The sequence below is a fragment of the Oreochromis niloticus genome, linkage group LG11 (assembly GCF_001858045.2).
Source record: "Oreochromis niloticus isolate F11D_XX linkage group LG11, O_niloticus_UMD_NMBU, whole genome shotgun sequence".
Classification (NCBI taxonomy): domain Eukaryota; kingdom Metazoa; phylum Chordata; class Actinopteri; order Cichliformes; family Cichlidae; genus Oreochromis; species Oreochromis niloticus.
Window position 1 is genome coordinate 15,971,467 of NC_031976.2, and position 13,420 is coordinate 15,984,886.

General features: G+C 39.0%; 1 long non-coding RNA gene across 1 annotated transcript; it reads right to left on the reverse strand.

Annotated features, from left to right (window-relative positions):
- Positions 1 to 4,139: 4,139 nt before the first annotated feature.
- Positions 4,140 to 5,725, reverse strand: LOC112848155 (uncharacterized). The gene is made up of 3 exons (XR_003222106.1): positions 5,359 to 5,725; positions 4,806 to 4,898; positions 4,140 to 4,523 (listed from the first exon to the last, which is right to left on the reverse strand). It is a non-coding gene; the product is annotated as an uncharacterized LOC112848155 (long non-coding RNA).
- Positions 5,726 to 13,420: the final 7,695 nt, after the last annotated feature.

The window sequence follows — 13,420 nt, forward strand, 5'->3', positions numbered from 1 at the left end:
ATTCTGTTCATCTGGATGTAGCCTGTTCAGTGGGAGGAACATTTCGTGACTTCTTCAGTGGCTCATCACACAGAAGAGCTCCCTCAAGGACTCCGCGGTCTTTCATTTTGTAACGTATTCTGTTACGTTACTCAATGAGAGTAGAATATTCTGAATAGTCTAAGGAGCTTGGAAATAAAAGCGTCTGGACTTCTTTGAGTTGCTTGAAGACATTTCACCTCTCATCCAAGAAGCTTCTTCCGTTCTAAGGGTCAAATGGTGGAGTTCCAGATTTAAACCCAGTGGGAGTTTCCCCCCAAAGGGGGACAAAGGACCCCCTGATGATCCTCTACCTAATCACATGAGCCAAGGTGTCAAAGCGGGTGTGGGTCACAATCAGCCAGTGTTTCGGGTAAGCTCATTGTGAAACCTGTCCCCACCCTATCATGTGATTTCCTGAGGTCAGATGGCCCAGGATGTGAGTGGGCGTTGAGGCGTCTGGGAAGGGATTTCAAAACTGGATTATAGATGGCAGACAGTTGGTGTCATAAACCACAGCCTCTGTTCAAAGATGGTCACTCACAGTGGACGTAAATGGCTTCTTTCACTCTTCTTTCAAACCATCTGTCCTCTGTCCAAAATGTGAACATTGGCATCCTCGAAAGAGTGACCTTTGTCCTTTAGATGCAGATGAACTGCTGAGTCTTGTCCTGTGGAGGTGGCTCTTCTATGTTGTGCCATGCGCTTGTGAAGTGGCTGTTTGGTCTCTCCAATGTAGAGGTTTGGGCATTCCTCGCTACACTGTACAGCATACACCACATTGTTAAGTTTGTGTTTAGGAGTTTTTTTCTTTCGGGTGAACCAGTTTCTGAGTGTGTTGCTGGGTCTGAAGTACACTGGGATGTCATGAGAAAACTCTCCTGAGTTTCTCTGATACACCGGCTACATAGGGGAAGACAATGTTGTTGCGTTTGTCTTTCTTATCCTCCCTCGCTGGTGTCTGATCTTCTTTTCTGTGCATCTTTGCTGACTTTATGAACGCCCAATTAGGATAACCGCATGTTTTAAGTTCTTCATTTACATGTGTGTTCCTTCTTTTTCCCTTCAGGCTTAGAGGGAACATGTTCTGCTCGGTGGTGTAGGGTCCTGATTACCCCAAGTTTGTGTTCCAGAGGGTGATGGGAGTCAAAGAGGAGGTACTGGTCCGTGTGTGTGTGGGCTTCCGGTAAACTTCAATGTTGAGGTTGCCATTCTCTTCAATGTCCACAGTGCAGTCCAGGAAAGGCAAACAGTTGACCTTTGTGTCTTCCCTGTTGAACTTGATGTTTTTATCCATGGCGTTAATGTGCACAGTGAAGGATTCCACTTATTGTCTTTTGATTTTGACCCAGGTGTCATCTACATATCTGTACCAGTGGCTGGGTACTCTCCCTTTAAAAGAGCCAAGAGCCTTTCTTTCCACTTCCTCCATGTAAAGGTTGGCTATAATAGGTGACACGGGAAGCCCATGGCACAGCCATGTTTTTGTCTGTAGAAACTCTTGTTGTATTTGAAAAATGTAGTTGTGAGGCAGAGGTCTGACAGTGTGCAAATCTGATCGGGTGTGAAGTTGGTCCTGTCTTCCAAGGAGGCCATCTGACCTCAGGAAATCACATGATAGGGTGGGGACAGGTTTCACAATGAGCTCACCCGAAACACTGGCTGATTGTGACCCACACTCGCTTTCACACCTTGGCTCATGTGATTAGGTAGAGGATCATCAGGGGGTCCTTTGTCCCTCTTTGGGGGGGAAACTCCCACTGGGTTTAAATCTGGGACGCCACCATTTGACCCTTAGAACGGAAGAAGAGGTGAAACGTCTTCAAGCAACTCAAAGAAGTCCAGACGCTTTTCTTTCCAAGCTCCTTAGACTACGATGACCGAGAACCTTCACAGACAATATTCTGAATACTTTTCGATTACTTAATATATTAAGCTTTTTACAACTACATGAATGTACTATTGCTGTGTTATTCATTACTATTACTGAAGGTTACTTGCCATAACAATACCAACTAGATTTCTAAACTTAATATAAATGAGTAACAGAGTAGACATTAGGTAAGGATGCACTTTTGCAACGATTTCGTATAGACAACTATGAAACAGGTCCGCGGCAGATAACCACAAAACCACAATCCCCACAAATCATAAAGACAGATAATACCAAGACAGGAAAAGAGAAACAAACAAACAAACAAAAAAGGCAGTGGACCTCTCATGAGAAAACAATTGCAATTGTTTTTACAGGACTGTTCTAGGGCAAACAACAACATTCAAGGTTACAGTTCCAGACCAGGTAGATTGTTGATTGTTGCATAACATCCCTTTTCCAGTGGTGGTGTGATGGAGCAGTAGTAGACTTCCAGTTAAATAAAATCAGGCGTCTCGCTAATAATGACAAAAAGGCAATGACCCTCTGTAAATGGGCAGGGGGAACAGAAGTCGCTATACCAGAGAAACAACCAAAAATTGCCACCAAGGGGGAAGGCGAGATATTATAGGCATAGGCTTTAGAGATGACTTCAAAAAATGATGACCAGAAAGGAGCAATTTTCGGACAGGACCAAAACATATGAAGGGAAGTAGCTGGAGTCTGTTTGCATTTATCACATGATGGGTCTATGTTTGGAAATAGTTTTGCTAGTTTAGCTTTTGAGAAATGTAACCGGTGTAACACTTAATTGTATTAGGGAGTGTCTTGAACATATAGAAGATGAGTGGACCCTGGTAAGAGCCATACACTCAAAAAAATGAAACGTTGACTTTAATTAAAATTATTTTGTCAACAGGTTCCACGAAATTGCATTGTGTTAGTTTAAAGCAAAAATCTTTAGTTCATCTAATTTTTAAAAACTACTTAAGATTAACAAGAGATATTTAAGACTAACTAAATCAAGTTATGTTGTATGAACATAAATCATATATTTACAGGTTAGATAGTTTAGATTAGTTACTTCAACACATTTCTTATTTGTGGCAGTAAAATGTTAAATTTAAGTTAGATTAATTCAAATATTATATTTTCAGCCACCTTGTGCTTTACTAATTAGTTTTACATAAATCTATTTTGTCAACAGGTTCCACACAAATGAATTAAGTACATCCATCTTATTTTTTTAAATTTCTTTTATTGCCAACACATTCAGTGAGCATTTGAGTAAACCCAGTCCGAAACAAAACACAACAGCTCATTAGGGTTAGTAACTAACAGTATGTAGACAGATGCAACATCAAGACTTTAAGTTAAATGTCTGTATCTGCCAGAAATAGGAGAAAAAAACATTGAAGACCACATAACATGTTGATAAGATGACATTTGAGTTATGCACATGTGATGCTAGTAAGGTCTGTGGAGTGTTTGTTTCTTTAAGTGTCTAAAATGAATAGCAAAGTTGCGATTTGCAATGATTGCTTAGGGTCAGTCCAGTAACAAAACGCCAATGAAGTGCTTTCCTTTAACAATGCAAAGTGAAGTGTCCACCTCCACAGCCACAATTAAAAAAATTAATGTTGTAATAATAATAATAATAATAATAATAATAACAATAAATAGTCCACTGATATTAGCAATCACAGAAAATTATATCACCATCCCAAATAAAACTTTAATAAAACATGCCAGCATTATTGTCTAACAATAAAACAGCTTGTCATCGTTCAGTTTTTTTGCAACAGCACAACAGTAACCATTTAACACTTGCCACGCTCAACGTTTATTTTACCAGTGTTTGGGCAAAAAACTTGGGTTGTAAACATTTTAACATGGAAACAATTGTTCGTCTTTAAAAGTCCGCAGAATATACATTCATCCTGCATTCCTAACTTATCCTTATTCTTAGTATGTATTGCAATTACCTTTACAATGCACACAATGTAACACAAACAGAATATGAACATATTTCCACCTCATAACAATATGCCTTGAACGCTAATATACACACCACCCTTCAACATTTCTGGTGCAGTATCATCTCTCAATTAAATCCTTTAAATCTCAATACTTTTGATTGTCTCTTACTACCCCCCCCACAAGAGTAAAATCTCTCAAATTGTAGTAGTTTACAAACTTTTCAAAATTTCTCCTAAATGTAATTTTCCCTTTATCTGTTATTTTCAACAAATTACCGTTTTATTCCCATTTAGCCTCCGAAAAACTTCTGTCCATCTGACAGAACATTAATCATCCAAATTAAGGGTTGGCTTATTCATTCAGTTTATTCTTGAGTATCTGTACCTTGGTCAAGAGTCTGCTGACATACAGATGAAGGAAGAGCTTCTGAAGTACTTCAAAGAAAGCTTTCAGTCTCGAGGTTAACTGAGATTCAGTGCATATATCCCACCCATTAAGAGTGCACATGCAGAGTCCATGTCTTCCAGGTCATGCAGAACACCCTAAATGGTTATATCCACATCGGCTGGAGGAGTGCTGGCATCTGCTCTTTCGATGGTAAAGATAGCAAGGGTAATTTGTTCCAGCTCCCTCTGAACAGCTGTAGCTGTAGCTTAGACACAAAAACATAGAAAAATGGCATCCAGTTTAAAAAAGAAAAGCCTAAGCTACCCTTTAATGAAGTAAACACAATATTAGGAACATGCACCCCAGTGCGCCACTATTTTAGACAGATTCAACAATAAATATAAATAGTTTGGGTATACAAGAAGATTCCCCAAAACATTTAAACAGGTTCCATGCAAATTACAACAACAACACTACAACATGCAACAACATTAGTTATTCAAAATTTGGTTTAATACAGATAAAAAACTAAACTAAAATTACCAACCAATTATTCTTTGAAGAGGATGCTTGGGTCTGCATTCAGGTAAAAAGGTAGTGCCCTGAGGACACACTCCCTCGCCTTTTCAATAGTTTGCTTCTGTAGAGAGTGGCAGAGATACAGGAAGAGAAAACAGAAATACTTTAGGATGACACAAACTCACATTATACGCAAAATGAATGACATATCCACTGCACAGATAGACATGTACACAAGACCAACTAATCATCACATGGACATGAATAGTTAACCTGTTGGGTAGGGTTTCCACCACATTATATATGTCCATAATAGAGGTAAAGACAAACTAATACATCATCTTTTTTGCATTCAAAAACTGATCTTTAACATAAAAACATTCACTTATGGTTTAACCCAAAATTGAGGGATCAGATTTTACTTATGTTTAGGTAATTTTAATTTTCCAAAGTTTTGAGTACCAAACTTTGTCTTGCTTAATATAAATGTAAGTACACTGTGCAGCTACCATACACTAGCTGTTTAAAGTTGAAAGTGATCTAGTTAGCCATAATATTTTGCTACCAACTGAATAACGCACCTTTGTGGCTGGGGCCAAAATTTGTCTAATTTTCTTCACTGCAGCGCCTCCTTTTTTCTTGAAGACTTTTATGAGCTGGTCAGTGTATTGGTCAAGTTGTGCAAAAAGCCTTGGAACAAGTGGAGCAGTAGTAATCCTCACAAATTCTGCTTCCACCTGAAAACATGTCAACAAACACAACATACTGTACTGTAAATATACATACTATATGTACACATATACATACTTTATAACTAAAACTAATGTAGAAAGACCTCATTAAAGCTATAATTTTAACACAAACATTTACACAAAATGCTAATGGAGCCATTACAGCTTTTATTGTTATTTATCAAGTTCCAAAAAATATTGATCACAGCTGATCTGAAAAGAATTTCATACCTCAGGGCCTTGAACTGCAACCTTTACAATGGTTCAGATCTGAAGAAGAAATAACAGGGGCATGGGATGGGTCACTAAAGAAAACTTAACTTATAAAACAGTTTTGTTTTTAAAAGTATAACAGTTCACATACCACATACAAGCTCAGCAGTACCACATACACCACATCAGTATAGGAGGGAGCAGGTAAAGGCCAGGATCTGAAATTTATAAAGTAAAACAAGAAATTCATTACTTAATTTCAAGAAGCAAATTATTGATTGAATTACAACTAAATAAAATACTACTCAGAAGAAAAGCAAGAGATTGACACTGCTGTGCTAACTTTCTATAGAAGCAATTATCACCAGGTCTGTCGACCTCCATTGTCTGTCCACTCATATGTCGTGAATAATTTTATTTAAAAAAATTAAGTGTGTGATTTAACAAACTGTAATTTATGACTATGTTGATTTGTATAACTCCGCTAGGAAACATGCTATATTTACAGAGCATTTTTACATAATACAGATTACTGACAGAGCATAACAATGGTGTCACAGTGGCTTTCGCCCTCGACTTTTTGGATTTTAAATGTCACTTTATGCTATCCTTGCTATCCTATTCGATATTTATGACTCTCGGATTACAGTAAAAGAATCCCAAGAAAGCAAATGAAAAAATAACCCCTTGAAAAAATAACCCCATGAACCCCTGTAGCTAATCCCTTAATAAAACAAAAAACAATAAAAATGTTTCTTACACAGTCCACAAAATAAGCATGTCCATGACCCAGTAAAACTAATGTAGAACAAGCGCATATAACATGTCTTGTAAGACAAACGCAAAATATAACCATGCTCGACATGTAGATACTAAACAACATAGTCAAAGAAAAAAGTGGTCTTACCTCTCAAAGAAGCAGCAGCTTGGCGCCAAAACAACGTTTTTGAGTTAGATTTGAAGTCTTGCGCATGAGCAGGCCCAAGCCGTGAAACCTTCTTGTTCTTCGCGGTTTCATTACAACTGTTTTTGCATTACTGCCACCTTGTGGATTTACAAAGTATACCGATCCTAATTGACTTAACTTAAATGTTATGCCATCAAGTAACACATTAGTATTATGTACAGTGAATAATAGACACAATTACGTAGACTTGATTAGAAAAACATATGTTAACTTAACAAAAACATATATTTTAAGTAAAATGAAAATAAATAAGTAATATACACTGAACAATCCACCTCATTCATTTTTTTGAGTGTATCCCACTCTTCGTCAGACAGCTGGGCACCCAAATCATTCTCCCACTGTTCTCATATGTATGAAATAGACAGGTTACAACTATCCATGATATGTGAGTAAATAAACGATTTTCTTCCTTTTTCATCTCATTGACCCTTCGTATAGAATCCAGACAGGAAGGAGGGGGGTGAGTAGGAAAATTAGCAACCTTTTTATATATAAAATCTCTGATTTGCAAGTATTGCAAAAATGGTTATTAGTGGGATCAAATTTCCTAGATAGTTGTTCAAAGCTAGCAAACTTATCATTAATATACAAATCCTCAATACTGTGAATGCCCCTATCGTACCATATTTTGAAGCCATTGTTCATTAGGGACGGTTGAAAAAGATGGTTATGTGTTATTGGAAAGTGAACAGAAATACTCTGAATACCCAGATGTGTTTTTAAACTGATTTATAGTGCTTAGTGATTGAGTATCAATTATGTTATCTTTAACATTATTAACTAGTGGTGGTAGGGGTGCGCAGAGTAAAGCTGGGAGAGAATGCAGCCTGCTTGTGACCCTTTCAATCTGTAGCCACGCAGGGATCTGATCATTCCAGTCCTTAAGCCATAGAGAGACAGTATTGAGATTCTCCGCCCAATATTATGTGTGCAGGGTTGGCAGTGAGAGCCTACCCTATATTTTTTGGTCTTTCCATAAATTCTTTTCTTATACGAGGCATTTTATAATTCCATATAAATGAAGAAACCATTCAATTAAATTACATGAAAAAAGACTGTGGTATGTAAACAGGTAATGCCTGAAATAAATATAGACATTTTGGCACAATAATTATCTTTACAGAATTGGCTCTCTCAATGAGAGATAAATGGTAAATGGCCTGTATTTATATAGCGCTTTGGTAAAATAGACCATCTTTTAACATCTCCTTTGCACTGTTCCAATAGAGGAGTGAGGTTACTTTTAAACAGAATGTAATAGGATTTGGTGACTTCTACACCAGATATGTAAACGACTCGGTAGACAACTTAAATGGCAGATTGGGTTATTCTCCTGCATTGTTACTAATTGGGAAGTATTCACTTTTAGCTAAATTTAGCTTGTATCCAGATATGCTTCCAAATTCCTTTAAGACTCTGAGGATTTCAGGGGTAGATGTAAGTGGATTTGTTACATATAACAACAAATTGTCCGCATACAGTAAGACAGTTTGAGTTATGCCACCATGTGAAATACCTTGTATACTATTATTGCTTCTAAGAGCTTTTGCAAGTGGCTCTATAGCTAAAACAAAAAAGCAATGGACTCAATGGATCCCCCTGCTTGGTCCCTCTGTGAAGAAGAAAAGGTTTTGATGAGATACCGTTGGTATAGACTGAAGCAGTCGGATTAGTGTAAATGAGCTTGATACAATTAATAAATTTAGGACCAAAACCAAACCTCCAAATTGTGTGAAAAAGATAATCCCACTCAATCCGATCGAACGCCTTTTCGGCGTCAAGCAATATTACTGCTTCTGGGGATGGAGTATCAGCCTCAGTATAGATGATATTAAACAATCGTCTCAGGTAAAAATAGGATTGTCTACCCTGGACAACCCAGTCTGGTCCCCTGAAATAATATGGAGAAGAATTTTCTCAAGTCGAAGTGCAATGGCTTTTGAAAACACTTTGCCACCACAGTTTGTTAAGCTGATTGGTCTATAGCAGGGGTGTCAAACGTACGGCCCGCAGGCCGGATCAGGCCCGCAGGCCGGATCAGGCCCGCAAGCGGGTTTAATCCGGCCCGTGAGATGATTTTGTAAAGTATAAAAATGAGCAGCAATTTCTCAATAAAGAAACTGCTGTTCCAATCGTGTCCATTGGATGGCGCAATAGCAATTGTGAGCTACTTTGTTTTGCCTGCGAAATTTAAACCTGATGTGCTTTGGCACCCTCATTGCCCCAATATGTCTCTGTCAAAAAAGAGAAAAGTGGATGCAGAGTGTTTGAAGAAAAATGGTCATCCTCCTATTTATTCACGGAAGTGAATAGGAAAGCTGTATGTTTGGTGTGTTCCCAGCATGTTGCAGTGCTGAAAGAATACAACCTCTGTCGCCACTATGTGAGTCTTCATGCCAACAAATATGACAACTTTCATGGACAGCGGAGAACAGAGAAGGTGAATGAACTGTTGGCGGGTCTGAAGAAACAGCAGTCTGTTTACTCACAGCCGAGACATCAGTACATCAGTGACTCTGCAGTGAAAGCTAGCTACCTCATTGCTAACGAAATTGCACTAGCTTCAAAACCATTCAGTGAGGGTGAATATGTTAAAACATGTATGATGAAGGGATCAGAGATTGTGTGCCCTTAAAAGCGCCAGGCCTTAAATAATATCCAAATATCAGCCTGACAAGAAACACAGTTACCGACAGGATTTCTGATCTTTCAGCGGATTTGGACAGCCAGTTGAAGCAAAAAGTAAAGTCATTTATTGTGTTTTCAGTTGCAATTGATGAAGGCACGGACATTACAGATGTTGCACAACTGGCAATTTTCATCCGCGGAGTTGATGACACATTGACCGTCACCGAGGAGTTCGTGGAGTTGGTACTGATGAAAGCTACAATGACCGCAGCTGATATTCTCACCACACTCGTCAATGCGCTGGACAGGGTCAGAGTGGACTGGTCCCGCGCTGTCAGCCTGGCTACAGATGGTGCGCCCTCAATGATCGGGAAGAAAGCAGGCGTTGTAAAAAAGTTCATAGATAAAAGTGCAATCTGCAAATGGAGGATGTGATTTTTTTGACTTTTCACTGTATTTTGCACCAGGAGGCTTTGTGTTGCAAGTCACTGAAAATGGATAACGTCATGAAGGTGGCTCAAAGAGTTGTGTTCATCTTGTAATCGGAAGGTTGCCAGTTCGAGCCCCGGTTCGGACAGTCTCGGTCGTTGTCCTTGGGCAAGATGGCCAGAGGGGCCGATGGCGCGATATGGCAGCCTCACCTCTGTCAGTCTGCCCCAGGGCAGCTGTGGCTACAACTGTAGCTACCTCCACCAGTGTGTGAATGTGAGAGTGAATGAATAGTGGAATTGTAAAGCGCTTTGAGGGCCCTGTAAAGCACTTTATAAATGCAATCTATTATTATTATTATTATTATTATTTTTTTTTTTTTTAAGTGGTCATCCAAACTGTTAATTTCATCTGATCCAGAAGCCTTAATCACCGTCAGTTTGACAGTCTTCTCAGAGAGAAAGACCACATCTATGGCCTGCCATACCACACTGAGGTAAGATGGTTGAGCCGAGGTGCTGTTCTGAGGCGTTTCTTTGATTTACGAGAAGAAATCGAACAGTTTATGGAAGAAAAGGGCAAACCAGTGTGGGAATTTCATTCCACAGAATGAATGCAGGACCTTGCATTTATGGTGGATGTTACAGAGCATCTGAATAACTTGAACAAACAGCTGCAAGGACGCAACAAAGTTGTCACGCAGTATTATGACAGCATACGTTCTTTCAAGTCGAAGCTGTTATTGTGAGAGACGCTGCTCGCTGGTGGTGATGCAGCTCACTTCCCCTGTCTGAAAAATGTGTGTACGATCCAAAGTGTGGCAGATATGAAGCGGTTTAAAGATAAAATAACGGGACTGTTACTAGAGTTTGAGCAATGATTTCAGATTTTTGCTGAACTGGAGAAAGACTTTTTGCTCACCATTCACCGTGAATCCCTTTGATCTGCCCGTCAGGGTCCAACTTGAAATAATAGACTTGCAGTGTGACTTGGATTTGATGGGCAAATTTGCCGCAGCTGGCTTGAACACATTCTATCAGAATCTCTTGCCAGGTTACCCCAACTTGACAGCTCTTGCTGCAAAACTGTTGTGCATGTTCGGAACCATGTATCTTTGTGAGCAAGTTTTCTCTGTAATGAGCATAAATAAAACAAAACTGCGCTCAAGTCTCACGCACAGGCACTTGAATCACATCCTAAAGTTAGCTGTCGCTCAGGATGTGAAGCCTGATATTGATGAGCTGGTGAAAGCTAAAAGATGCCAGTTATCAGGAGTCAAACTATGCAACCCCACTGAAAGTGCTGCATGAGACACCCTGATGTAGTTCTGTGATATACTTCTGTGAATCACTGAGGCACTGTGTGCTTGTGTGTTCTTTGTCCTCAGAATTTTCAAATAACTTGAAATGTTTTATGATTAATAGCTATGTTGTGCTTTTGGACACACTGTCCTCAGGCTCCAGCTTTATGTTTATGTTTTTATGTTGATGTGCTACTGTTTCTAATTGATTAGGTGAAATATATAAATCAAATATATTCTGTGGTTCTTGTACTGTTTGGGGAACAGGATTTCATTATTTTTATCTACATTGCTGCCTGCAAAGTGACACCCTGATGTAGTTCTGTGATCTGTGATATACTTCTGTGAATCACTGATGCACTGTGTGTTTGTGTGTTCTTTGTCCTCAGAATTTTCAAATAACTTGAGATGTTTTATGATTAATAGCTATGTTGTGCCTCTACTATTTTGAACATACTGTCCACAGACTCTAGCTGTGTGTGTGTGTGTGTGTGTGTGTGTGTGTGTGTGTGTGTGTGTGTATACACACGTGTATATGTATATACACACACACACACACACACACACACACACACACACACACACACACACACACACACACACACACACACACAATGATTTTACCAGTCCGACCCACTTGAGGATAGACTTTTCTCCAGTGGCCCCTGAACTAAAATGAGTTTGACACCCCTGGTCTATAGAATGAGCAATCTCGGGGGTCTTTATTCTTCTTTAATAAGAGTGTAATAGATGACTGCTGAAGCATAGGCAGAAGAATGTTATTCTCTATTGCTTCAGTGTAAACCAAGATAAGAAGAGGGGCAAGTTTGTCCATAAATTTCTTATGAAAATCAGTTGGAAACCCGTCTGGACCAGGGGCTTTTCCACTGTGAAGGGACGTCATTGCATTTTTAATTTCTTCCAGCGTCAGACTTTGTTCCAATTGTTCTTTCCAGTCAGAGTCAATTATAGGAATATTCAGATTGGAAGAAAAAGCGTTGAACTTATTTTGAGCTGGTGCTGAATCTCAGGAATATAATTTAGCATAAAACTCTCTAAAATAGTTGTTAATAGCTTGATGATCCTCAGTTGGTGAGCCATCTGATAAGATAAGTTGTGAAATAACTCAGGATGCTTGTAATGGAGACCAGGGGTTCCATTACCTGGTTGGTATTGTTAGAGATTAATTGTTGGATTGGGAATTTAAATTAGTATAATAAAGAAAAACACATTAGTTCCTATGAATTCTTTATTAGGTTATTTGACATATGATTAGAATTGACAGCTTGTAATGGTGAAGAGACAGTGGGACTGGCCACCCTACCTGTGTCAGAGAAGAGCCAAAGTTAGAGCTGCTTAGAGTTAATCATTTGTCAATATCCTAAATCTATGTGAAATGTGAACTTATAAAGGTACTCACCTGTCCTGGTTGCTTCTTGCAGGATGTGGAGCAAAAGATTGAAAGCGGCCAGTGTGCCAGGTTAGGGAGTATGGATAAAGAGGGTTTTTAATTTATACAGTAATGGGTGAAGCTTATGTTATTGGTTTGTTTATAGTACGTGTTGGAAATATGTATATGTTGTGATGTGCTTTAATGTAATTGTATGTTTGTTTGTGTGGAGGGTTATGTTTTCATTTTGATTAGTTAACCCCCATACTTGGACTTTTCCGGATGCTCACCTGAAAAGGTAGAGTATAAAAGGAAGCCATTTTGTTTAGTTGTAGGTTAGTGTTTTGTGCTGTTATCATGCGCCGTCTTTAATAAAGTGCCAATCCATGGATGTCTTTTACTCCAGTCTCGTGTCATATTATTGGACAGAACCTATGACCGCCGGCCAAAACTGACAATGCTGCTTTTTGGGGGAGCTGGCTAGCTAATAATTTGAATGGTTTATCGCTCTCTTCGTACAATCTACTATGGGATTTCAAAATGAGCTTCTCTGCTTGGGTAGTAGTTAATAGATCAATTTCAGTTTGTAAGGTTACTCTCCTCTTAATCAAATCAGGGGTCGGAGAGCCAGATATGAGTCCATCCAGGGTCTTAGGTTCTAAGGATAACTCCTCAATCTTCCTATACTTCTTCATATAAGCAGAATGAGAGAGAAATTGTCCCCGAAGATACGCTTTAAGCGTCTCCCAGAGGGTCGAAGCTGAGATACCATCTGTGCTATTTACCTGAAGAAAAAAATCTATTTGTTCTGTAATGAACTTCACAAAGTCGGAATCAGCCAGTAAGAGTGGATCCAGCTGCCATTTCCTGTTTGTCCCCGGAGTCTGAAGAGTTACCTTAATTTTAACTGGGGCATGATGAGAAATGACAATTGGATCATATTTACAGTCTCCAATAGCACTCAGTAAATAGGGGTCAACCT